The 26,992-nt window shown below is 42.2% G+C and overlaps 1 protein-coding gene across 1 annotated transcript in view; it reads right to left on the reverse strand.

Moving 5' to 3' along the window:
- LOC128691257 (uncharacterized) overlaps positions 1-21,995 on the reverse strand; it is a 139,063-nt gene extending 117,068 nt beyond the window's left edge. The window contains exon 1 of the mRNA XM_070091635.1: positions 19,161-21,995. The gene's annotated coding sequence lies outside the window, so the exon portion shown is untranslated. The remainder of the gene's footprint in view (positions 1-19,160) is intronic.
- Positions 21,996-26,992: the final 4,997 nt, after the last annotated feature.

Genomic DNA, 26,992 nt, shown 5'->3' on the forward strand with positions numbered 1-26,992 from the left:
AATGTGACTTGTTATGATACAATATTCACTGAGTGTTGTATAGCAGGATAACACAGACACACACTGTGAAGGATAATACAGACACACACTGTGAAGGATTACAGAGACACACTCTGAAGGATAACACAGACACACACTGTGAAAGATAACACAGACACACACTGTGAAGGGTAACACAGACACACACTGTGAAGGATAACACAGACTCACACTGTGAAAGATAACACAGATACACACTGTGAAGGATAACACAGACACACACTGTGAAGGATAACACAGACACACACTGCGAATGATAACACACACACACTATGTGAAGGATAACACTGACACACACTGTGAAAGATAACACAGACACACACTGCGAATGATAACACAGACACACACTGTGAAGGATAACACAGTCACACACTGTGAAGGATAACACAGTCACACACTGTGAAGGATAACACAGACACACACTGTGAAGGATAACACAGTCACACACTGTGAAGCATAACACAGTCACACACTGTGAAGGATAACACAGACACACACTGTGAAGGATAACACAGACTCACACTGTGAAGCATAACACAGTCACACACTGTGAAGGATAACACAGACACACACTGTGAAGGATAACACAGACTCACACTGTGAAAGATAACACAGATACACACTGTGAAAGATAACACAGATACACAATGTGAAAGATAACACAGATACACACTGTGAAAGATAACACAGACTCACACTGTGAAAGATAACACAGATACACACTGTGAAAGATAACACAGACACACACTGTGAAGGGTAACACAGACACACACTGTGAAAGATAACACAGATACACACTGTGAAAGATAACACAGACACACACTGTGAAAGATAACACAGATACACACTGTGAAAGATAACACAGACTCACACTGTGAAAGATAACACAGATACACACTGTGAAAGATAACACAGACACACACTGTGAAGGGTAACACAGACACACACTGTGAAGGATAACACAGACTCACACTGCGAATGATAACACACACACACTATGTGAAGGATAACACTGACACACACTGTGAAGGATAACACAGACACACACTGTGAAGGATAACACAGACACACACTGTGAAGGATAACACAGACACACACTGTGAAGGATAACACAGACACACACTGCGAATGATAACACACACACACTATGTGAAGGATAACACTGACACACACTGTGAAGGATAACACAGACACACACTGCGAATGATAACACACACACACTATGTGAAGGATAACACTGACACACACTGTGAAGGATAACACAGACACACACTGTGAAGGATAACACAGACACACTATGTGAAGGATAACACTGACACACACTGTGAAAGATAACACAGACACACACTGTGAAGGATAACACAGTCACACACTGCGAATGATAACACACACACACTATGTGAAGGATAACACTGACACACACTGTGAAAGATAACACAGACACACACTGTGAAGGATAACACAGTCACACACTGTGAAGGATAACACAGACACACACTGTGAAGGATAACACAGTCACACACTGTGAAGGATAACACAGACACACACTGTGAAGGATAACACAGTCACACACTGTGAAGTATAACACAGACACACACTGTGAAGGATAACACAGTCACACACTGTGAAGGATAACACAGACACACACTGTGAAGGATAACACAGTCACACACTGTGAAGGATAACACAGACACACACTCTGAAGGATAACACAGTCACACACTGTGAAGGATAACACAGACACACACTGTGAAGGATAACACAGTCACAAACTGTGAAAGATAACACAGACACACACTGTGAAGGATAACACAGTCACACACTGTGAAGGATAACACAGACACACACTGTGAAGGATAACACAGACACACACTGTGAAGGATAACACAGGCACACACTCTGAAGGATAACACAGACACACACGGTGAAGGATAACACAGACGCACACTGTGAAAGATAACACAGACAGACACTGTGAAGGATAACACAGATAAACACTGTGAAGGATAGCACAGACACACACTGAAAAAGATAACACAGACACACACTCTGAAAGATAACATGCACACACTGTGAAAGACAACACAGACACACACTGTGATGGATAACACAGACAAACACTGTGAAGGATAACACAGACACACACTGTGAAGGATAACACAGACACACACTCTGAAGGATAACACAGGCACACACTCTGAAGGATAACACAGACACACACGGTGAAGGATAACACAGACGCACACTGTGAAAGATAACACAGACAGACACTGTGAAGCATAACACAGACACACCTTATGAAGGATAACACTCAGACACTCTGAAGGATAACACAGACATACACTGTGAAGCATAACACAGACACACTCTGTGAAGGATAACAAAGACACACCTTATGAAGGATAACACTCAGACACTCTGAAGGATAACACAGACATACACTTTGAAGCATAACACAGACACACTCTGTGAAGGATAACACAGACACACGCTGTGAAGGATAACACAGACACACCTTATGATGGATAACACTCAGACACTCTGAAGGATAACACAGACATACACTGTGAAGCATAACACAGACACACTCTGTGAAGGATAACACAGACACACACTGTGAAGGATAACACAGACACCCAATGTGAAGGATAACACAGACACACACTATGAAAGATAACACAGACACACACTGTGAAAGATAACACAGACACACGCTGTGAAGGATAACACAGACACACACTATGAAAGATAACACTGACACACACTCTAAAAGATAACACAGACACACACTGTGAAAGATAAAACAGACACACGCTGTGAAGGATAACACAGACACACACTATGAAAGATAACACAGACACACACTCTAAAAGATAACACAGACACACACTGTGAAAGATAACACAGACACACGCTGTGAAGGATAACACAGACACACTCTGTGAAGGATAACACAGACACACACTGTGAAGGATGACAGAGACACACACTGTGAAGGATAACACAGACACACACTGTGAAGGATAACGCAGACACACACTGTGAAGGATGACAGAGACACACACTGTGAAGGATAACACAGACACACTCTGTGAAGGATAACACAGACACACGCTGTGAAGGATAACACAGACACACTCTGTGAAGGATAACACAGACACACACTGTGAAAGATAACTCAGACACACACTGTGAAGGATAACACAGACACACACTGTGAAAGATAACACAGACACACACTGTGAAAGATAACTCAGACACACACTGTGAAAGATAACTCAGACACACACTGTGAAGGATAACACAGACACACACTGTGAAAGATAACACAGACACACACTGTGGAGGATAACACCGACACACACTGTGAAAGATAACACAGACACTCTCTGTGAAGGATAAGACAGACACACACTGTGAAGGATAACACAGACACACACTCTGAAGGATTACACAGACAGACACTGTGAAGGATAGCACAGACACACACTGAGAAAGATAACACAGACACACACACTGTGAAGGATAACACAGACACACACTGTGAAGGATAACACAGACACACACTCTGAAGGATAACACAGACACACGCTGTGAAGGATAACACAGACACACACTCTGAAGGATAACACAGACGCACACTGTGAAGGATAACACACACAGACACTGTGAAGGATAACACAGACACACACTCTGAAGGATAACACAGACGCACACTGTGAAGGATAACACACACAGACACTGTGAAGGATAACACAGACACACACACTGTGAAGGATAACACAGACACTCACTGTGAAAGATAACATAGACACACACTGTGAAGGATAACACAGACACACACTCTGAAAGATAATACAGACACACACTGTGAAAGATAACACAGACACACGCTGTGAAGGATAACACAGACACACTCTGTGAAGTATAACACAGACACACACTGTGAAGGATAACGCAGACACACACTGTGAAGGATAACACAGACACACACTTTGAAAGATAACACAAACACACACTGTGAAAGATAACACAGACACACTGTGAAGGATAACACAGACACACACACACTGTGAAGGATAACACAGACACACACTGTGAAGGATGACACAGACACACGCTCTGAAGGATAACACAGACACACACTGTGAAGGATAACACAGACGCACACTGTGAAGGATAACACAGACAATGTGAAGGATAACACAGACACACACACACACTGTGAAGGATAACACAGACACCCACTGCGAAGGATAACGCAGACACACACTGTGAAGAATAAACAGACACACACTGTGAAGGATAACACAGACACACACTGTGAAGGATAGCACAAACAAACACTGTGAAGGATAACACAGACACACACTGTGAAGGATAACACAGACACTCACTGTGAAGGATAACACAGACACACACTTTGTAGGATAACACAGACACACACTGTGAAGGATAACACAGACACACACTGAAGGATAACACAGACACACACTTTGTAGGATAACACAGACACACACTGTGAAGGATAACACAGACACACACTGTGAAGGATAACACAGACACACACTGAAGGATAACACAGACACACACTGTGAAGGATAACACAGACACACACTGAAGGATAACACAGACACACACTTTGAAAGATAACACAGACACACACTGTGAAGGATAACACAGACACACACTGTGAAAGATAACACAGACACACACTGTGAAGGATAACACAGACACACACTGAAGGATAACACAGACACACACTGTGAAGGATAACACAGACTCACACTGTGAAGGATAACACAGACACACACTGTGAAGGATAACACAGTCACACACTATGAAAGATAACACAGACACACACTGTGAAGGATAACACAGACACACACTGTGAAGGATAACACAGACACACACTGTGAAAGATAACTCAGACACACACTGTGAAGGATAACACTGACACACACTGTGAAAGATAACACAGACACACACTGTGAAAGATAACACAGACACACACTGTGGAGGATAACACCGACACACACTGTGAAAGATAACACAGACACTCTCTGTGAAGGATAACACAGACACACACTGTGAAGGATAACACAGACACACACTGTGAAGGATAGCACAAACAAACACTGTGAAGGATAACACAGACACACACTGTGAAGGATAAAAAAGACACACACTGTGAAGGATTACACAGACACACACTGTGAAAGATAACACAGACACACGCTGTGAAGGATAACACAGACACACGCTGTGAAGGATAACAAAGACACACTGTGAAGGATAACACAGACACACACTGTGAAGGATAACTCAGACACACTGTGAAGGATAACACAGACACACACTGTGAAGGATAACTCAGACACACTGTGAAGGATAACACAGACACACTCTGAAGGATAACACAGACGCACACTGTGAAGGATAACAGAGACACACACTGTGAAGGAAAACACAGACACACATTGTGAAGGATAACACAGACACACACTGTGAAAGATAACACAGGCACACACTCTGAAGGATAACACAGACACACACTGTGAAGGATAACACAGACACACACTGTGAAAGATGACACAGACACACACTGTGAAAGATAACACAGACACACACTGTGAAAGATGACACAGACACACACTGTGAAAGATTACACAGACAGACACTCTGAAGGATAACACAGACACACACTGTGAAAGATAACACAGACACACACTGTGAAAGATTACACAGACACACACTGTGAAAGATAACACAGACACTCTCTGTGAAGGATAACACAGACACACACTGTGAAGGATAACACAGACACACACTCTGAAGGATTACACAGACAGACACTGTGAAGGATAGCACAGACACACACTGAGAAAGATAACACAGACACACACACTGTGAAGGATAACACAGACACACACTTTGAAAGATAACTCAGACACACACTGTGATGGATAACACAGACACACACTGTGAAGGATGACACAGACACACACACACTGTGAAGGATAACACAGACACACACTGTGAAGGATAACACAGACACACACTGTGAAGGATAACACAGACACACACTGTGAAAGATAACACAGACACACACTCTGAAGGATAACACAGACACACGCTGTGAAGGATAACACAGACGCACACTGTGAAGGATAACACACACAGACACTGTGAAGGATAACACAGACACACACACTGTGAAGGATAACACAGACACTCACTGTGAAAGATAACACAGACACACACTGTGAAGGATAACACAGACACACACTGCGATTTACAACACAGACACACACTGTGAAGGATAACACTCACACACTGTGAAGGATAACACAGACACACACTGTGAAGGATAACACAGACACACACTGTGAAGGATAACACAGACACACACTGTGAAGGATAACACAGACACACACTCTGAAAGATAATACAGACACACACTGTGAAAGATAACACAGACACACGCTGTGAAGGATAACACAGACACACTCTGTGAAGGATAACACAGACACACACTGTGAAGGATAACGCAGACACACACTGTGAAGGATAACACAGACACACACTGTGAAGGATAACACAGACACACACTGTGAAGGATAACACAGACACACACTGTGAAGGATAACACAGACACACACTCTGAAAGATAATACAGACACACACTGTGAAAGATAACACAGACACACGCTGTGAAGGATAACACAGACACACTCTGTGAAGGATAACACAGACACACACTGTGAAGGATAAAGCAGACACACACTGTGAAGGATAACACAGACACACACTTTGAAAGATAACACAGACACACGCTGTGAAGGATAACACAGACACACTCTGTGAAGGATAACACAGACACACACAGTGAAGGATAACACAGACACACACTGTGAAGGATAACACAAACACACACTGTGAAGGATAAGACAGACACACATTGTGAACGATAACAGAGACACACACTGTGAAGGATAACACAGACACACACACACTGTGAAGGATAACACAGACACACACTGTGAAGGATGACACAGACACACGCTCTGAAGGATAACACAGACACCCACTGTGAAGGATAACACAGACCCACACTGTGAAGGATAACACAGGCAATGTGAAGGATAACACAGACACACACACTGTGAAGGATAACACAGACACCCACTGCGAAGGATAACGCAGACACACACTGTGAAGAAAAAACAGACACACACTGTGAAGGATAACACAGACACACACTGTGAAGGATAGCACAAACAAACACTGTGAAGGATAACACAGGCACACACTGTGAAGGATAACCCTGACACACACTGTGAAGGGTAACAAAGACACACTGTGAAGGATAACACAGACACACGCTGTGAAGGATAACAAAGACACACTGTGAAGGATAACACAGTCACACACTGTGAAGGATAACTCAGACACACTGTGAAGGATAACACAGACACACACTGTGAAGGATAACTCAGACACACTGTGAAGGATAACACAGACACACTCTGAAGGATAACACAGACGCACACTGTGAAGGATAACACAGACACACACTGTGAAGGAAAACACAGACACACATTGTGAAGGATAACACAGACACACACTGTGAAAGATAACACAGGCACACACTGTGAAGGATTACACAGACAGACACTCGGAAGGATAACACAGACACACGCTGTGAAGGATAACACAGACACACACTGTGAAAGATTACACAGACAGACACTCTGAAGGATAACACAGACACACACTGTGAAAGATGACACAGACACACACTGTGAAAGATATCACAGACACACACTGTGAAGGATAACACCGACTCACACTGTGAAAGATATCACAGACACAAAATGTGAAGGATAACACAGACACACGCTGTGAAGGATAACACAGACACACACTGTGAAAGATATCACAGACACACACTGTGAAGGATAACGGAGACACACACTGTGAAGGATAACACAGACACTCACTGTGAAGGATAACACAGGCACAGACTGTCAAGGATAACACAGACACACACTGTGAAGGATAACACAGACACACACTGTGAAGGATAACACAGACACACACTGGGAAGGATAACACAGACACACACTGGGAAGGATAACACAGACACACACTTTGTAGGATAACACAGACACACACTGTGAAGGATAACACAGACACACACTGTGAAGGATAACACAGACACACACTGAAGGATAACACAGACACACACTGTGAAGGATAACACAGACACACACTGTGAAGGATAACACAGACACACACTGTGAAGGATAACACAGACACACACTGAAGGATAACACAGACACACACTGTGAAGGATAACACAGACTCACACTGTGAAGGATAACGCAGACACACACTGTGAAGGATAACACAGTCACACACTATGAAAGATAACACAGACACACACTGTGAAGGATAACACAGACACACACTGTGAAAGATAACACAGACGCACACTGTGAAGGATAACACAGACACACACTGAAAGATTAAACAGACACACACTGTGAAAGATAACACAGACGCACACTGTGAAGGATAACACAGACACACACTGAAAGATTAAACAGACACACACTGTGAAAGATAACACAGACGCACACTGTGAAGGATAACACAGACACACACTGAAAGATTAAACAGACACACACTGTGAATGATAATACAGACACACACTGTGAAGTATAACACAGACGCACACACTGTGAAAGGCAACACAGACACTAAATGTGAAGGATAAGACAGACACACACTGTGAAGGATAACACAGACACACACTGTGAAGGATAACACAGACACACACTGTCAAGGATAACCCAGACAAACGTTTTGAAGGATAACACAGACACACACTGTGAAGGATAACACAGACACACACTCTGAAGGATAACACAGACACAAACTGTGAAGGATAACACGGACACACACTGCGAATGATAACACGGACACACACTGTGAAGGATAATACAGACACACACTGTGAAGGATAACACAGACACACACTGTGAAGGATAACACAGAAACACACTGTGAAGGGTAACACAGACACACACTGTGAAGGATAACACAGACACACACTGTGAAAGATAACACAGACACACGCTGTGAAGGATAACACAGACAGACACTGTGAAGGATAACACAGACACACACTGTGAAAGATGACACAGACACGCAATGTGAAGGATATCACAGACACACTGTGAAAGATAACAGAGACACACGCTGTGAAGGATAACACAGACAGACACTGTGAAGGATAACACAGACACACGCTGTGAAGGATAACACAGACACACACTGTGAAAGATAACACAGACACACACTGTGAAAGATAACACAGACACACACTGTGAAGGATAACACAGACACACACTCCGAAAGATAACACAGACACACACTCTGAAGGATATCACAAACACTCACTGTGAAGGATAACACAGACACACACTGTGAAGGATAACACAGACACACACTGCGAAGGATAACACAGACACACACTGTGAAGGATAACACAGAAACACACTGTGAAGGATAATTCAGACACACTCTGTGAAGGATAACACAGACACACACTGTGAAGGATAACACAGACACACACTCTGAAAGATAACACAGACACACATTGTGAAAGATAACAAAGACACACATTGTGAAGGATAACACAGACACACATTGTGAAAGATAACACAGACACACATTGTGAAGGATAACACAGACACACATTGTGAAAGATAACACAGACACACATTGTGAAGGATAACACAGACACACACTCTGAAAGATAACACAGACACACATTGTGAAAGATAACACAGACACACATTGTGAAGGATAACACAGACACACACTGTGAAAGATAACACAGACACACATTGTGAAGGATAATTCAGACACACTCTGAAAGATAACACAGACACACACTGTGAAGGATAATTCAGACACACTCTGAAAGATAACACAGACACACACTATGAAAGATAACACAGACACACATTGTGAAAGATAACACAGACACACATTGTGAAGGATAACACAGATACACACTGTGAAGGATAACACAGATACACACTGTGAAGGATAACACAGACACACACTATGAAAGATAACACAGACACACATTGTGAAAGATAACACAGACACACATTGTGAAGGATAACACAGACACACATTGTGAAAGATAACACAGACACACACTGTGAAGGATAACACAGGCACACACTGTGAAGGATAACACAGATACACACTGTGAAGGATAACACAGACACACACTGTGAAGGATAACACAGACACACACTGTGAAGGATAACACAGACACACACTGTGAAGGATAACACAGACACACACTGTGAAGGATAACGCAGACACACACTGTGAAGGATAACACAGACACACACTGTGAAGGATAACTCAGACACACACTATGAAAGATAACACAGACACACACTGTGAAAGATAACACAGACACACACTGTTAACGATAACACAGACACACACTGTGAAGGATGACACTGACACACACTGTGAAGGATAAATAGACACACACTGTTAACGATAACACAGACACACACTGTGAAGGATAACACAGACACACACTGTGAAGGATAAATAGACACACACTGTGATGGATAACACAGACACACACTGTGAAAGATAACACAGACACACACTGTGAAGGATAAATAGACACACACTGTGAAGGATAACACAGACACACACTGTGATGGATAACACAGACACACACTGTGAAGGATAACACAGACACACAATGTGAAGGATAACGCAGACACACACTGTGAAGGATAACACAGACACACACTGTGAAAGATAACGCAGACACACACTGTGAAAGATAACACAGACACACACTGTGAAAGATAACACAGACACACACTGTGATGGATAACACAGACACACACTGTGAAGGATAACACAGACACACACTATTAAAGATAACACAGACACACACAGTGAAAGATAACACAGACACACACTGTGAAAGATAACACAGACACACACTGTGAAGGATAACACAGACAGACACTGTGAAAGATAACACAAACACACTCTGTGAAGGATAACACAGCCACACACTGTGAAGGATAACACAGACACACACTGTGAAAGATGACACAGACACACAAAGTGAAGGATAACACAGAGTGGACGTGTCAGCGGATGGGTCTATGAAAGATGAGGTGAATCATAGAATTGATGAGGGGAAAAGGGTGAGTGGTGCACTTAGGAGTCTGTGGAGACAAAGAACTTTGTCCTTGGAGGCAAAGAGGGGAATGTATGAGAGTATAGTTTTACCAACGCTCTTATATGGGTGTGAAGCATGGTTGATGAATGTTGCAGCGAGGAGAAGGCTGGAGGCAGTGGAGATGTCATGTCTGAGGGCAATGTGTGGTGTGAATATAATGCAGAGAATTCGTAGTTTGGAAGTTAGGAGGAGGTGCGGGATTACCAAAACTGTTGTCCAGAGGGCTGAGGAAGGGTTGTTGAGGTGGTTCGGACATGTAGAGAGAATGGAGCGAAACAGAATGACTTCAAGAGTGTATCAGTCTGTAGTGGAAGGAAGGCGGGGTAGGGGTCGGCCTAGGAAAGGTTGGAGGGAGGGGGTAAAGGAGGTTTTGTGTGCGAGGGGCTTGGACTTCCAGCAGGCGTGCGTGAGCGTGTTTGATAGGAGTGAATGGAGACAAATGGTTTTTAATACTTGACGTGCTGTTGGAGTGTGAGCAAAGTAACATTTATGAAGGGGTTCAGGGAAACCGGCAGGCCGGACTTGAGTCCTGGAGATGGGAAGTACAGTGCCTGCACTCTGAAGGACGGGTGTTAATGTTGCAGTTATATATATATATATATATATATATATATATATATATATATATATATATATATATATATATATATATATATATATATATATATATATATATATATATATATATATATATATATATATATATATATATATATATATATATATATATATATATATGTGTGTGTGTGTGTGTGTATATATGCAATAAGATCACAGTAAACAGGTGATTTTAAAATATGCAAAACAACCACTCTGAAAGAATAGAGAAATTCCAAGTGCTTTCATGACTACTCACATTATCAAGGAACTATGAAAGTGAAGCATCCAAGGAAGCTTGGTAATGTGAGTAGTCACGAAAGCGCTTGGAATTTCTCTATTCTTTCAGAGTGGTTGTTTTGCATATTTTGAAATCACCTCTTTACTGTGATCTTATTGCATATATATATATATATATATATATATATATATATATATATATATATATATATATATATATATATATATATATATATATATATATATATATATATATATATATATATATATATATATATATATATATATATATATATATATATATATATATATATATATATATACATGTGTGTGTGTGTGTGTGCATACATACAACATTGTGAGACAACTTTGACCTATATATATACTGCACTGTGAGACTACACTGATATGCATATATAATACATTCTGGGGATACACTGACCAATATAAACTACTCTGCGCAATGTACACTACACTGAGACTTCACTGATCGTTATACTCTACACTTAGCTATATAAACCACACTGATCAATGTACACTACACAGTGAAACACCTCTGTTCTATATACACTACACAGTGAGACACCTCTGTTCTATATACACTACACAGTGAGACACCTCTGTTCTATATACACTACACAGTGAAACACCTCTGTTCTATATACACTACACAGTGAGACACCTCTGTTCTATATACACTACACAGTGAAACACCTCTGTTCTATATACACTACACAGTGAAACACCTCTGTTCTATATACACTACACAGTGAGACACCTCTGTTCTATATACACTACACAGTGAAACACCTCTGTTCTATATACACTACACAGTGAGACACCTCTGTTCTATATACACTACACAGTGAAACACCTCTGTTCTATATACACTACACAGTGAAACACCTCTGTTCTATATACACTACACAGTGAGACACCTCTGTTCTATATACACTACACAGTGAAACACCTCTGTTCTATATACACTACACAGTGAAACACCTCTGTTCTATATACACTACACAGTGAAACACCTCTGTTCTATATACACTACACAGTGAAACACCTGTTCTATATACACTACACAGTGAAACACCTCTGTTCTATATACACTACACAGTGAGACACCTCTGTTCTATATACACTACACAGTGAAACACCTCTGTTCTATATACACTACACAGTGAAACACCTCTGTTCTATATACACTACACAGTGAAACACCTGTTCTATATACACTACCCAGTGAAACACCTCTGTTCTATATACACTACACAGTGAAACACCTCTGTTCTATATACACTACACAGTGAAACACCTCTGTTCTATATACACTACACAGTGAAACACCTCTGTTCTATATACACTACACAGTGAAACACCTCTGTTCTATATACACTACACAGTGAAACACCTCTGTTCTATATACACTACACAGTGAAACACCTCTGTTCTATATACACTACACAGTGAAACACCTCTGTTCTATATACACTACACAGTGAAACACCTGTTCTATATACACTACACAGTGAAACACCTCTGTTCTATATACACTACACAGTGAAACACCTCTGTTCTATATACACTACACAGTGAAACACCTCTGTTCTATATACACTACACAGTGAAACACCTCTGTTCTATATACACTACACAGTGAAACACCTCTGTTCTATATACACTACACAGTGAAACACCTGTTCTATATACACTACCCAGTGAAACACCTCTGTTCTATATACACTACACAGTGAAACACCTGTTCTATATACACTACCCAGTGAAACACCTCTGTTCTATATACACTACACAGTGAAACACCTCTGTTCTATATACACTACACAGTGAAACACCTCTGTTCTATATACACTACACAGTGAAACACCTCTGTTCTATATACACTACACAGTGAAACACCTCTGTTCTATATACACTACACAGTGAAACACCTCTGTTCTATATACACTACACAGTGAAACACCTCTGTTCTATATACACTACACAGTGAAACACCTCTGTTCTATATACACTACACAGTGAAACACCTCTGTTCTATATACACTACACAGTGAAACACCTCTGTTCTATATACACTACACAGTGAAACACCTCTGTTCTATATACACTACACAGTGAAACACCTCTGTTCTATATACACTACACAGTGAAACACCTCTGTTCTATATACACTACACAGTGAAACACCTCTGTTCTATATACACTACACAGTGAAACACCTCTGTTCTATATACACTACACAGTGAAACACCTCTGTTCTATATACACTACACAGTGAAACACCTCTGTTCTATATACACTACACAGTGAAACACCTCTGTTCTATATACACTACACAGTGAAACACCTCTGTTCTATATACACTACACAGTGAAACACCTCTGTTCTATATACACTACACAGTGAAACACCTCTGTTCTATATACACTACACAGTGAAACACCTCTGTTCTATATACACTACACAGTGAAACACCTCTGTTCTATATACACTACACAGTGAAACACCTCTGTTCTATATACACTACACAGTGAAACACCTCTGTTCTATATACACTACACAGTGAAACACCTCTGTTCTATATACACTACACAGTGAAACACCTCTGTTCTATATACACTACACAGTGAAACACCTCTGTTCTATATACACTACACAGTGAAACACCTCTGTTCTATATACACTACACAGTGAAACACCTGTTCTATATACACTACACAGTGAAACACCTCTGTTCTATATACACTACACAGTGAAACACCTCTGTTCTATATACACTACACAGTGAAACACCTCTGTTCTATATACACTACACAGTGAAACACCTCTGTTCTATATACACTACACAGTGAAACACCTCTGTTCTATATACACTACACAGTGAAACACCTCTGTTCTATATACACTACACAGTGAAACACCTGTTCTATATACACTACACAGTGAAACTACACTCATCTATGTACAGTACATTGTGAGACTACACTGATCTATATATACTACACTCTGATTCTACACTGATCTATATGCACTAGACTGTGAGACTACACTGATCTATTTACACTTCATTGTGACACTATACTTATCTACATAGCCTACACTGATCACTGTACACTACGCTGTTAGGTTACACTGATCAATATACACTTCATTTTAACACTACTCTGATCTATATACACTACTCTGTGAGACTACACTGATCTATATACACTACACTGATCAATGTACCCTTCACTTTGACACTACACTAATCTATAAACACTACACTGTGAAACTATGCTGATCTATATACTTTACACTGTGAGACTACACTGATCAATATACACTACACTGATCAATGTACACTACACTGTGAGGCTACACTAATCTGTATACATTTTACTGTGACACTACTCTGATCCATATTTACTACACTGTGAGACTACACTAATCTATATACCATACACTGTGACAATACACTGACTTGTATACACTACACTGATCCCCACACTTTGATCCCCTATGTGGGTCAGAGATATTGTTGAAGATTGAGACACTTTCAAACCATTTTCAAACCATTCATCACACAGAGATATTGTAAAGGTTCCCCCTATGTGTGTCAGAGATATGGTAAAGATTCCCCCTATGTGGGTCAGAGATATGGTAAAGGTTCCCCCTATGTGGGTCAGAGATATGGTAAAGGTTCCCCCTATGTGGGTCAGAGATATGGTAAAGGTTCCCCCTATGGGGATCAAAGATATGGTAAAGGTTTCCCCTATGGGGGTCAGAGATATGGTAAAGGTTCCCCCTATGGGGTTCAGAGATATGGTAAAGGTTCCCCCTATGGGTTACCTGGAGGTTACCTGGAGGTTATTCCGGGGATCAACGCCCCCGCGGCCCGGTCCACGACCAGGCCTCCCGATGGATCAGGGCCTGATCAACTAGGCCTTACCCCTTAAAATTTCTCGTTTTCAATAATTAATCAAATTTTTTCTCAAATGTTTTATGACACCAATATACAATTTTTTCAAGTTCCCCCTATGAGGAATATTGTATAATAATCTAGGATAACTCAATTATTTTTCTGGTAAACACCTGCTTGTGTTAAATGGTATAATAACCTAGGATAACATTTCTTAGAGGAGTTAATACAAGTGGTGACATTCTACCACTAATTAATTGCAAACATTGTGGTAGACACAAATGGTAGACACTGGTAGACACAATTTTTTCTTGATATCGGTAATCAAGAGAGGTGTGACCTCACCATTACTTCGTCTTGTTAACTTAAACGAACTAAAAGTGCGTCACTTTTTGTACATGCACCATATGGGGTAAACACAGGTGGGGTGTGAGGTCACGAGTGACCACCAAACACAAGAGTGCATTCCCCGTGTCCCTGCACCTCACCCGCCCAATCACACCCTCAGTCTACCCATAACACATCATGCATCCCCACAATTTTTTCTCGTTTTCATAATACAACTAAGGATTTCACTCATAACTCAAAATTTTTCCCATTTTTATTAATTCATCAAAAAGTCACTCCTCCCTGCACCATCTCTTTAAATCATGGCCACCATACTTCATCTATCTTCCCTACTCCAACTTTTCAAAATCACATGACCCTCTCCATCTCACCCACAACTCACACAATTTTTCGTTAATGCAAGAAAACAGATACAAGTCACACACTACCCACTCTCATATTTCACCTGTCTAAGTAATGCAACTCAAAATATATAACACATTTATCTCAACTCCACATTGCCAACTCGATATTACAAGACACACACACAATATCCACTAACATTTTATCGTTCACAATATCCACTATCCACTTACATATGTTTTTCATTCATAACCCACAAAGACACCTCCCAAACCATCCTCCCTGCACTATCTCCTTAAATTTCACTAAATTTCTAATAAAATCCTCACAATACCCCATCTCCTTGAATCCGCATAGAGAGATTATTATAGTCACAGGGGGGAGAGCTATACTCACAACTCATACCTGGAGTTTACCTGGAGAGAGTTCCGGGGGTCAACGCCCCCGCGGCCCGGTCTGTGACCAGGCCTCCTGGTGGATCAGAGCCTGATCAACCAGGCTGTTGCTGCTGGCTGCACGCAAACCAACGTACGAGCCACAGCCCGGCTGATCCGGAACTGACTTTAGGTACTTGTCCAGTGCCAGCTTGAAGACTGCCAGGGGTCTGTTGGTAATCCCCCTTATGTGTGCTGGGAGGCAGTTGAACAGTCTCGGGCCCCTGACACTTATTGTATGGTCTCTTAACGTGCTAGTGACACCCCTGCTTTTCATTGGGGGGATGGTGCATCGTCTGCCAAGTCTTTTGCTTTCGTAGTGAGTGATTTTCGTGTGCAAGTTCGGTACTAGTCCCTCTAGGATTTTCCAGGTGTATATAATCATGTATCTCTCCCTCCTGCGTTCCAGGGAATACAGGTTTAGGAACCTCAAGCGCTCCCAATAATTGAGGTGTTTTATCTCCGTTATGCGCGCCGTGAAAGTTCTCTGTACATTTTCTAGGTCAGCAATTTCACCTGCCATGAAAGGTGCTGTTAGTGTGCAGCAATATTCCAGCCTAGATAGAACAAGTGACCTGAAGAGTGTCATCATGGGCTTGGCCTCCCTAGTTTTGAAGGTTCTCATTATCCATCCTATCATTTTTCTAGCACAAACATAATTTTTTTTCGACAACAGAAATTTTTTTCTCTCAAATGTTTAATGATACTAATTGGTTTAGAAAGACACGTAAGCAAACACTATGATATATTTATTAGAAAACGTTTTCGGTCTTGGGACCTTGATCGCTTCTAACATACAGAGGTAGAAAGACATTATATATATAGGCGGAGAGTGAGGTGTGAGTGACGCATGGTGACATGAGGAATGTCATGTTGGGATGAGGACGGGTAGACTATGAAATCATGTGACTCCTGTGTTGTTGGGTTGGTGCTACTTAAGTATCATGTATGCATTGTGAGAGTATCATGTATGTTAGAAGTGATCAAGGTCCCAGGACCGAAACGTTTTCTAATAAATATGTCATAGTGTTTGCTTACGTGTCTTTCTAAACCAACTTGTCGGTATTTATTACCAAGGTTTATACCAATGACACTAATACGCTCACACACAGGGTAGTGTTTACTGAGGCCAACCAGTGTGAGGTCACTCTGTGACCTCACCTCGCCTAACCTGAGGCTATGACCTTATCTCTCTGAGCATACCTCAGAGAGATAAGGTCATGATCACCAAAATCATGATCACCAACTCCATACCATATATAAATAACAAAAAGGCACAATACCGTGACTGGAACGATACACAAATAACCCGCACATAAAAGAGAGAAGCTTACGACGACGTTTCGGTCCGACTTGGACCATTGACAAAGTCACACTAACCAGAGGTGGAGCAGGACGGCTATATACAGGCAGGAAGAGGTGGTGGTAGTAGTAGTAGTAGTAGTAGTAGTAGTAGTAGTAGTAGTAGTAGTAGTAGTAGTACAAGAATTGTATATAATACCGACAGGATGATGGGAATGCCCGGGTGTTGTGCATGTGTCTTAATTTCATCTTGTCGGTATTATATACAGTTCTTGTACTACTACTACTACTACTACTACTACTACTACTACTACTACTACTACTACTACTACTACTACTACTACTACTACTACTACTACTACTACTGCTGCTACCACCACCTCTTCCTGCCTATATATAGCCGTCCTGCTCCACCTCTGGTTAGTGTGACTTTGTCAATGGTCCAAGTCGGACCGAAACGTCGTCGTAAGCTTCTCTCTTTTATGTGCGGGTTATTTGTGTATCCATACCATATTTTACCCCCCACATAGGGGGAACCAAAAATATGTGTACCATTTGTATGATTACGGCTTGTATTACCTCCTCCTCTAAAAAATGTCAAGTACTTGACCAGCTGGGCTGTGGTTCGTACCTTGGGTTGCGTGCGGCCAACAGCCTTGTTGATCAGGCCCTGATCCACCATAAGGCCTGATAACAGACCGGGCAGCAGGGTGTTGACCTCCGGAACCCTCTCCAGGTATACTACAGGTACCAAACAGTACTTCACTAGTCTAGTACACACTGTGTCACTGTACCAGACAGTACATCACTAGTCTAGTACACACTGTGTCACTGTACCAGACAATACATCACTAGTCTAGTACACACTGTGTCACTGTACCAGACAGTACATCACTAGTCTAGTACACACTGTGTCACTGTACCAGACAGTACATCACTAGTCTAGTACACACTGTGTCACTGTACCAGACAATACATCACTAGTCTAGTACACACTGTGTCACTGTACCAGACAATACATCACTAGTCTAGTACACACTGTGTCACTGTGCCAGACAATACATCACTAGTCTAGTACACACTGTGTCACTGTGCCAGACAATACATCACTAGTACACACTGTGTCACTGTACCAGACAGTACATCACTAGTCTAGTACACACTGTGTCACTGTACCAGACAATACATCACTAGTCTAGTACACACTGTGTCACTGTGCCAGACAATACATCACTAGTACACACTGTGTCACTGTGCCAGACAATACATCACTAGTACACACTGTGTCACTGTACCAGGCAATTCATCACTAGTCTAGTAAACACTGTGTCACTGTACCAGACAAATCATCACTAGTCTAGTACACACTGTGTCACTGTACCAGACAAATCATCACTAGTCTAGTACACACTGTGTCACTGTACCAGACAAATCATCACTAGTCTAGTACACACTGTGTCACTGTACCAGACAATTCATCACTAGTCTAGTACACACTGTGTCACTGTACCAGACAATTCATCACTAGTCTAGTACACACTGTGTCACTGTACCAGACAACACATCACTAGTCTAGTACACACTGTGTCACTGTACCAGACAATTCATCACTAGTCTAGTACACACTGAGTCACTGTGCCAGACAAAACATCACTAGTGCATACTGTGTCACTGTGCCAGACAATACAACACTAGTACACACTGTGTCACTGTACCAGACAATTCATCACTAGTCTAGTACACACTGAGTCACTGTGCCAGACAAAACATCACTAGTGCATACTGTGTCACTGTGCCAGACAATACAACACTAGTACACACTGTGTCACTGTACCAGACAATTCATCACTAGTCTAGTACACACTGTGTCACTGTACCAGACAATACATCACTAGTCTAGTACACACTGTGTCACTGTACCAGACAATACATCTCTAGTGCACACTGTGTCACTGTGCCAGACAACACATCACTAGTCTAGTACACACTGTGTCACTGTGCCAGACAATACATCACTAGTCTAGTACACACTGTGTCACTGTGCCAGACAATACAACACTAGTACACACTGTGTCACTGTGCCAGACAATACAACACTAGTACACACTGTGTCACTGTGCCAGACAATACATCACTAGTCTAGTACACACTGTGTCACTGTGCCAGACAATACATCACTAGTCTAGTACACACTGTGTCACTGTGCCAGACAATACAACACTAGTACACACTGTGTCACTGTGCCAGACAATACATCACTAGTCTAGTACACACTGTGTCACTGTGCCAGACAATACATCACTAGTCTAGTACACACTGTGTCACTGTGCCAGACAATACAACACTAGTACACACTGTGTCACTGTGCCAGACAATACAACACTAGTACACACTGTGTCACTCTGCCAGACAATACACCAATAGTACACACTGTGTCACTCTGCCAGACAATACAACACTAGTACACACTGTGTCACTCTGCCAGACAATACATCACTAGTACACACTGTGTCACTGTGCCAGACAATACACCACTAGTACACACTGTGTCACTGTGCCAGACAATACATCACTAGTACACACTGTGTCACTCTGCCAGACAATACATCACTAGTACACACTGTGTCACTCTGCCATACAATACATCACTAGTACACACTGTGTCACTCTGCCAGACAATACATCACTAGTACACACTGTGTCACTCTGCCAGACAATACACCACTAGTACACACTGTGTCACTGTGCCAGACAATACATCACTAGTACACACTGTGTCACTGTGCCAGACAATACACCACTAGTACACACTGTGTCACTCTGCCAGACAATACATCACTAGTACACACTGTGTCACTCTGCCAGACAATACATCACTAGTACACACTGTGTCACTGTGCCAGACAATACACCGCTAGTACACACTGTGTCACTGTGCCAGACAATGCATCACTAGTACACACTGTGTCACTCTGCCAGACAATACACCACTAGTACACACTGTGTCACTTTGCCAGACAATACACCACTAGTACACACTGTGTCACTCTGCCAGACAATACATCACTAGTACACACTGTGTCACTCTGCCAGACAATACATCACTAGTACACACTGTGTCACTCTGCCAGACAATACACCACTAGTACACACTGTGTCACTTTGCCAGACAATACACCACTAGTACACACTGTGTCACTCTGCCAGACAATACACCACTAGTACACACTGTGTCACTCTGCCAGACAATACATCACTAGTACACACTGTGTCACTCTGCCAGACAATAGATCACTAGTACACACTGTGTCACTTTGCCAGACAATACACCACTAGTACACACTGTGTCACTTTGCCAGACAATACACCACTAGTACACACTGTGTCACTCTGCCAGACAATACATCACTAGTACACACTGTGTCACTCTGCCATACAATACATCACTAGTACACACTGTGTCACTCTGCCAGACAATAGATCACTAGTACACACTGTGTCACTTTGCCAGACAATACACCACTAGTACACACTGTGTCACTTTGCCAGACAATACACCACTAGTACACACTGTGTCACTTTGCCAGACAATACACCACTAGTACACACTGTGTCACTTTGCCAGACAATACACCACTAGTACACACTGTGTCACTTTGCCAGACAATACACCACTAGTACACACTGTGTCACTCTGCCAGACAATACACCACTAGTACACACTGTGTCACTCTGCCAGACAATAGATCACTAGTACACAGTGTCACTTTGCCAGACAATACACCACTAGTACACACTGTGTCACTCTGCCAGACAATAGATCACTAGTACACAGTGTCACTTTGCCAGACAATACACCACTAGTACACACTGTGTCACTTTGCCAGACAATACACCACTAGTACACACTGTGTCACTCTGCCAGACAATACATCAACCTGTGCTCGACCTTCACCACAATCTTGCATATATCTTATCACTAGCAGTCAGTGAGGCGTCAACATTACTCCTGTTGCAACATCTTTCATGCTTTTCTTACGACTTAAAATATTTCATGCATGTGTCTTCTTTATTTGAAGTTATTTATTAAAACATGTTGTGTGTTCACTATTTTTTAGAACATGTTGTGTGTTCATTATTAAAACATGTGTTTTCACTGTTTTACACTGCAAGTAACAGAATAATATACATATTAAAATTATAACACCGTTATTCTTACTTTGTGGTAAAGGAGTGTTGTCAACCTCACATATTGCTGGCCTTTGTTTTGTGGATCCTGCAGTGATCTGTATCCAGGAGGCTCGTGCAGTGATCTGTATCCAGGACGCTCGTGCAGTGATCTGTATCCAGGAGGCTCCTGCAGTGATCTGTATCCAGGAGGCTCGTGCAGTGATCTGTATCCAGGAGGTTCCTGCAGTGATCTGCATCCAGGAGGTTCCTGCAGTGATCTGTATCCAGGAGGCTCGTGCAGTGATCTGTATCCAGGAGGTTCCTGCAGTGATCTGTATCCAGGAGGCTCGTGCAGTGATCTGTATCCACGAGGCTCGTGCAGTGACCTGTATCCAGGAGGCTAGTGCAGTGATCTGTATCCAGGAGGGTTCTGCAGTGATCTGTATCCACGAGGCTCGTGCTGTGATCTGCATCTGTGGCATGCAAAGAGTATGTACCCTTTATTCGGCGCAGGTGCTAAGGGTTGACGATGGAGCCCCATCGTTCGATCAGTACCCAGGTTCCCGTCAATGAGAGGATGTTTTTGGCAATCGCAGAGGTGTTGTGGGTACCAAAAGCCTGTCTGCTTTTGTCATTCCCATTCTAGAACTGGTTGAAGCACAGTCTGCTCTCTAGTGGCTTCTATTCTGCCTTTCTTACCGTGGAGTGCACTAATACCTATTGTTGTACATAGTGTATATAGTGTACATACATTTGTTCTTACTTGGTGAAGGATAATATAAGTCAAAAGTTTTTCTGCTGTGTTTATTTTGATCCCTTTACACCCAGGATAACAGGCCTTTGAAATCCTGGTTTGTAATATGGGTAGCTGAAGCTGGACTTGGAGCATGGGTTGAGCCTAGGGTGATGCTGGAAGCAGGAACAATGTGTAGCTTGCTGCCTGGCATTGCATTAGCTTTGCCATCGCTTCACAAACTTTGCATGTCAATTACCTTGCTATGGTCAGCCTTGCTATTGTATGATCGTTGACAACTTGATACTAGCTTGTTCGGTCAATCTTGCTGTTGTGTGAAGATTTTGCAGTCAGCTTTGCTATTGTGTATGAGCCTTGCTAGTGTATGTGCGTATTCTGCAGTCGTACTGTGCATAGCTAAGCGTGTCTTGCAAATAATGTGTTACGTTGGGGTACGAGTATTCTACAGTCGTACTGTGGATAGCAAATACTGTAACTTATATGTTGGGGTATGCCACCTAGACGAGTCAGACGTCTGGTGTTGGAATACACGTTGGTAAACCTGCCTAAATTTTTCCTACAGCATTGTTGGCGAATTGCTTGTTCTATTGGCATTGATTGCGAACGCACTCTCACAGCTGCGCAGCTTCGTACTCTTATAAGTTTCAAACTTCGGGAAGAGGAGATGGCACATCAAACTCCTCCCTTTACGGGAACTAGGAATAAAACCCTGATGTTCTCACAGGAGGAAAATGATACATCAACTGAGCTAAATCGTCAGTCTCGTGCAACAGGGTTGTCTGAAGGCGAATCAGCTGCGTTGGCTCTTCAGCTGGCGAAACTCAATCTTGAGCAGACTAGGGAACAGAGGGCTTGTGCCAAGGAAGAGTAGGGAAAAAGAAAGAAGGCAGTTTTCTCAAGCTGTAAATGACTTTAGTTTACAGAAAGCAGTACGGCTTGTTCCCCGCTTCAATGAGGCCGAACCAGAACAATTTTTCAAAAGCTTCGTAAATCAGGTTCGAGCCTTGAGGTGGCCGGAGCAGCATTGGGCATCGTTGGTTCACACAGAATTGTTTGGTAAGGCACAGAAATTTACGTCAGTGTTAAATGACACTGAATTTTCTGATTATAAAGTAGTGAAGACCACAGTTTTGGAAGCATATACATGTATCCCAGCTAAGTACAGAAAGTTGTTTAAATTAGGCAGGCGACAGCTTGGTCAATCCCTGGTTGATTTTGTGCGACAGCAGACCAAAGCTTTCACCAGCTGGTATAAAGCAAGTGGTGTTGCTACCTTCGAGGATCTGGTGCAGCTTATTCTGATTGACAACCTGCTGGAGTCTGTGGGACCAGAGGTTCGAATCTTTCTGCAGGATCGTGACTTAACCACTGCATTGGAGGCAGCCAGGTTGGCTGATACCTTTGAAACTAACCGCTCCTTGTCCGAGCGGTCCCGTCTCTTTTCAACAGCCTGGCATGAGCAGAGATCGTCAACCTTGGAGGATGAAGTGCCAGCCGGAGGGAGAACGTCTACGTCAGCCAACTAAGTCACCTGGTGAGCCACGCTTCTCAACTTATTGTCCACCTGGTGAGAGACAAACTACTCAACATGGTGCATCTCGACAACAGTGTCCAGAGCGATACCAGTTCCAACGTCAGCAGGGAGTAAAGGGAAAGCCTGTCGTCTGCTTCCTCTGTAACCAAGTAGGTCACATCCGTCCCAACTGCCCCCACAAACCCCAACCCATTGGGAAAATCTCTAATATCCCTAGTAACATGTCCCCGAAAGAAGTAGAAAAAGGGATGACCCATTATTATTGTAAGAGTCTTATTTCCCTTCAGGAAAACTCCGGAACGACTGAAGTCAAAACCTTTAGAGATAATGGAGCATATTGCTCACTTATAAGAGAGGGAGTACTACCCCTTTAAAAGAATGCTTCCTTGAATTCCTCTGTTTTATTGGAAGCATTTGGAGGAGCTATATATTCTGTCCCTTTGCATAAAATTTATGTACAGTGCAAATATTACAGTGGGTACTTGACTGTGGGTGTATCCGAAGGATTCCCCATGAAAGATGCCATGTTATTACTGGGTAATAACATTAACACTGCTAGTGTGTGTCCTGAACCCATAATGATTAATTCTTCTCCGGTGTTGGCCATAACTCGGGCAGCATTGCAAGGGTTGTCTGGCGAGAATGTTGACCTATCTTTGGACGACTCTGATCTCGGAATAGCCACGTTGTTTTACGAGGCACACTGGGCGTAGCCTCGTAAATCAAGTGAACAGACCCCGATCAAGCCTTCCTATTCCCAGGTTGCAGGATTGCCAGATATCTTTTTCCATGCCTGAGGGACTGTCCTTCCGGGAGGAACAACGAAAGGACCCTTCTTTAAATTGCGCTTTTCAAGCAGCCATGGGTAAGGAGATACAGGGCCGGCAATTGTCTGACAGGTTAGTGGTTCCAACAAAGTTTAGACCTCAAATATTGAATGTAGCTCATAATACTTCATTAGGAGGTCACTTAGGAATTACTAAAACCTTGTATAGAATCACAAAAGAATTTTATTAGCCAAAATTAAAGCAGGATGTGAAGAATCATATCCGGTGTTCCCGAGAATGTCAGCAAGTAGGGAAACCTGGACATTCCATTAAACCTGCACCTCTCCAACCTATACCTGCTGATGGAGAACCTTTTGCAGATTTAATTATAGATTGTGTAGGTCCACTACCTAAGTCAAAGTCGGGAAATCAGTATTTATTTACCATTATGGATAGAGTAACTAGATATCCTGAAGCAATTCCCATGCGCACTATTAATACTAAAGCTATTCTCAAAGCTTTAACAAACTTTATTTCTTGTTTTGGCATTCCTAAAACCAATTCAAAGTGATCAAGGTACTAACTTCACTGCCAAAGCATTTAGGGAAGCATTAACTAGGTTAGGGATAATCCACAACTTATCCACTGCCTATCATCCTCAGTCCCAAGGCGCCTTGGAAAGATTCCATCAGACGTTAAAAACCATGATGGGAACTTTTTGCATGCATTTTCCTACAGACTGGGATGAATCACTATCTTTGTTGCTGTTTTCAGTAAGAGAAACTGTGCAAGAGTCTACCGGGTATAGTCTGTTTGAGCTGATCTTTGGGCACAATGTACGAGGTCTTCTTCGGGTGCTCAAAGAAGGATGGATGGGAGAAGACGTTAGCTCAACACTCTACAACCCGTCTTCAAGGTTGCAGGTGGCACGTCAGTTAGCCAAGGCTAACCTAAAGGCAGCTCAAAATAAGATGAAACAGAGGAATGACGGAAGTGCACAATTCCGCTCCTTCCATCCAGGAGACAAGATGTTGGTGCAGGAACCTATACCTGGCCACACCTTGAAAGCTAGATTTACGGGACCTATGCAGATTGTAAGTAAATTATCTGATGTAAATTATGTGGTAGCTCCCCTTGATAAGACCTCAAAAACTAAAACCTACCACATTAATCGGTTAAAAATCTTTTCATACACCAGATAAAGTCCAAGTAATGACTGTCCTCTACCTCTGAGGACG

This window comes from Cherax quadricarinatus, chromosome 36 (genome assembly GCF_038502225.1).
Source record: "Cherax quadricarinatus isolate ZL_2023a chromosome 36, ASM3850222v1, whole genome shotgun sequence".
NCBI lineage: Eukaryota > Metazoa > Arthropoda > Malacostraca > Decapoda > Parastacidae > Cherax > Cherax quadricarinatus.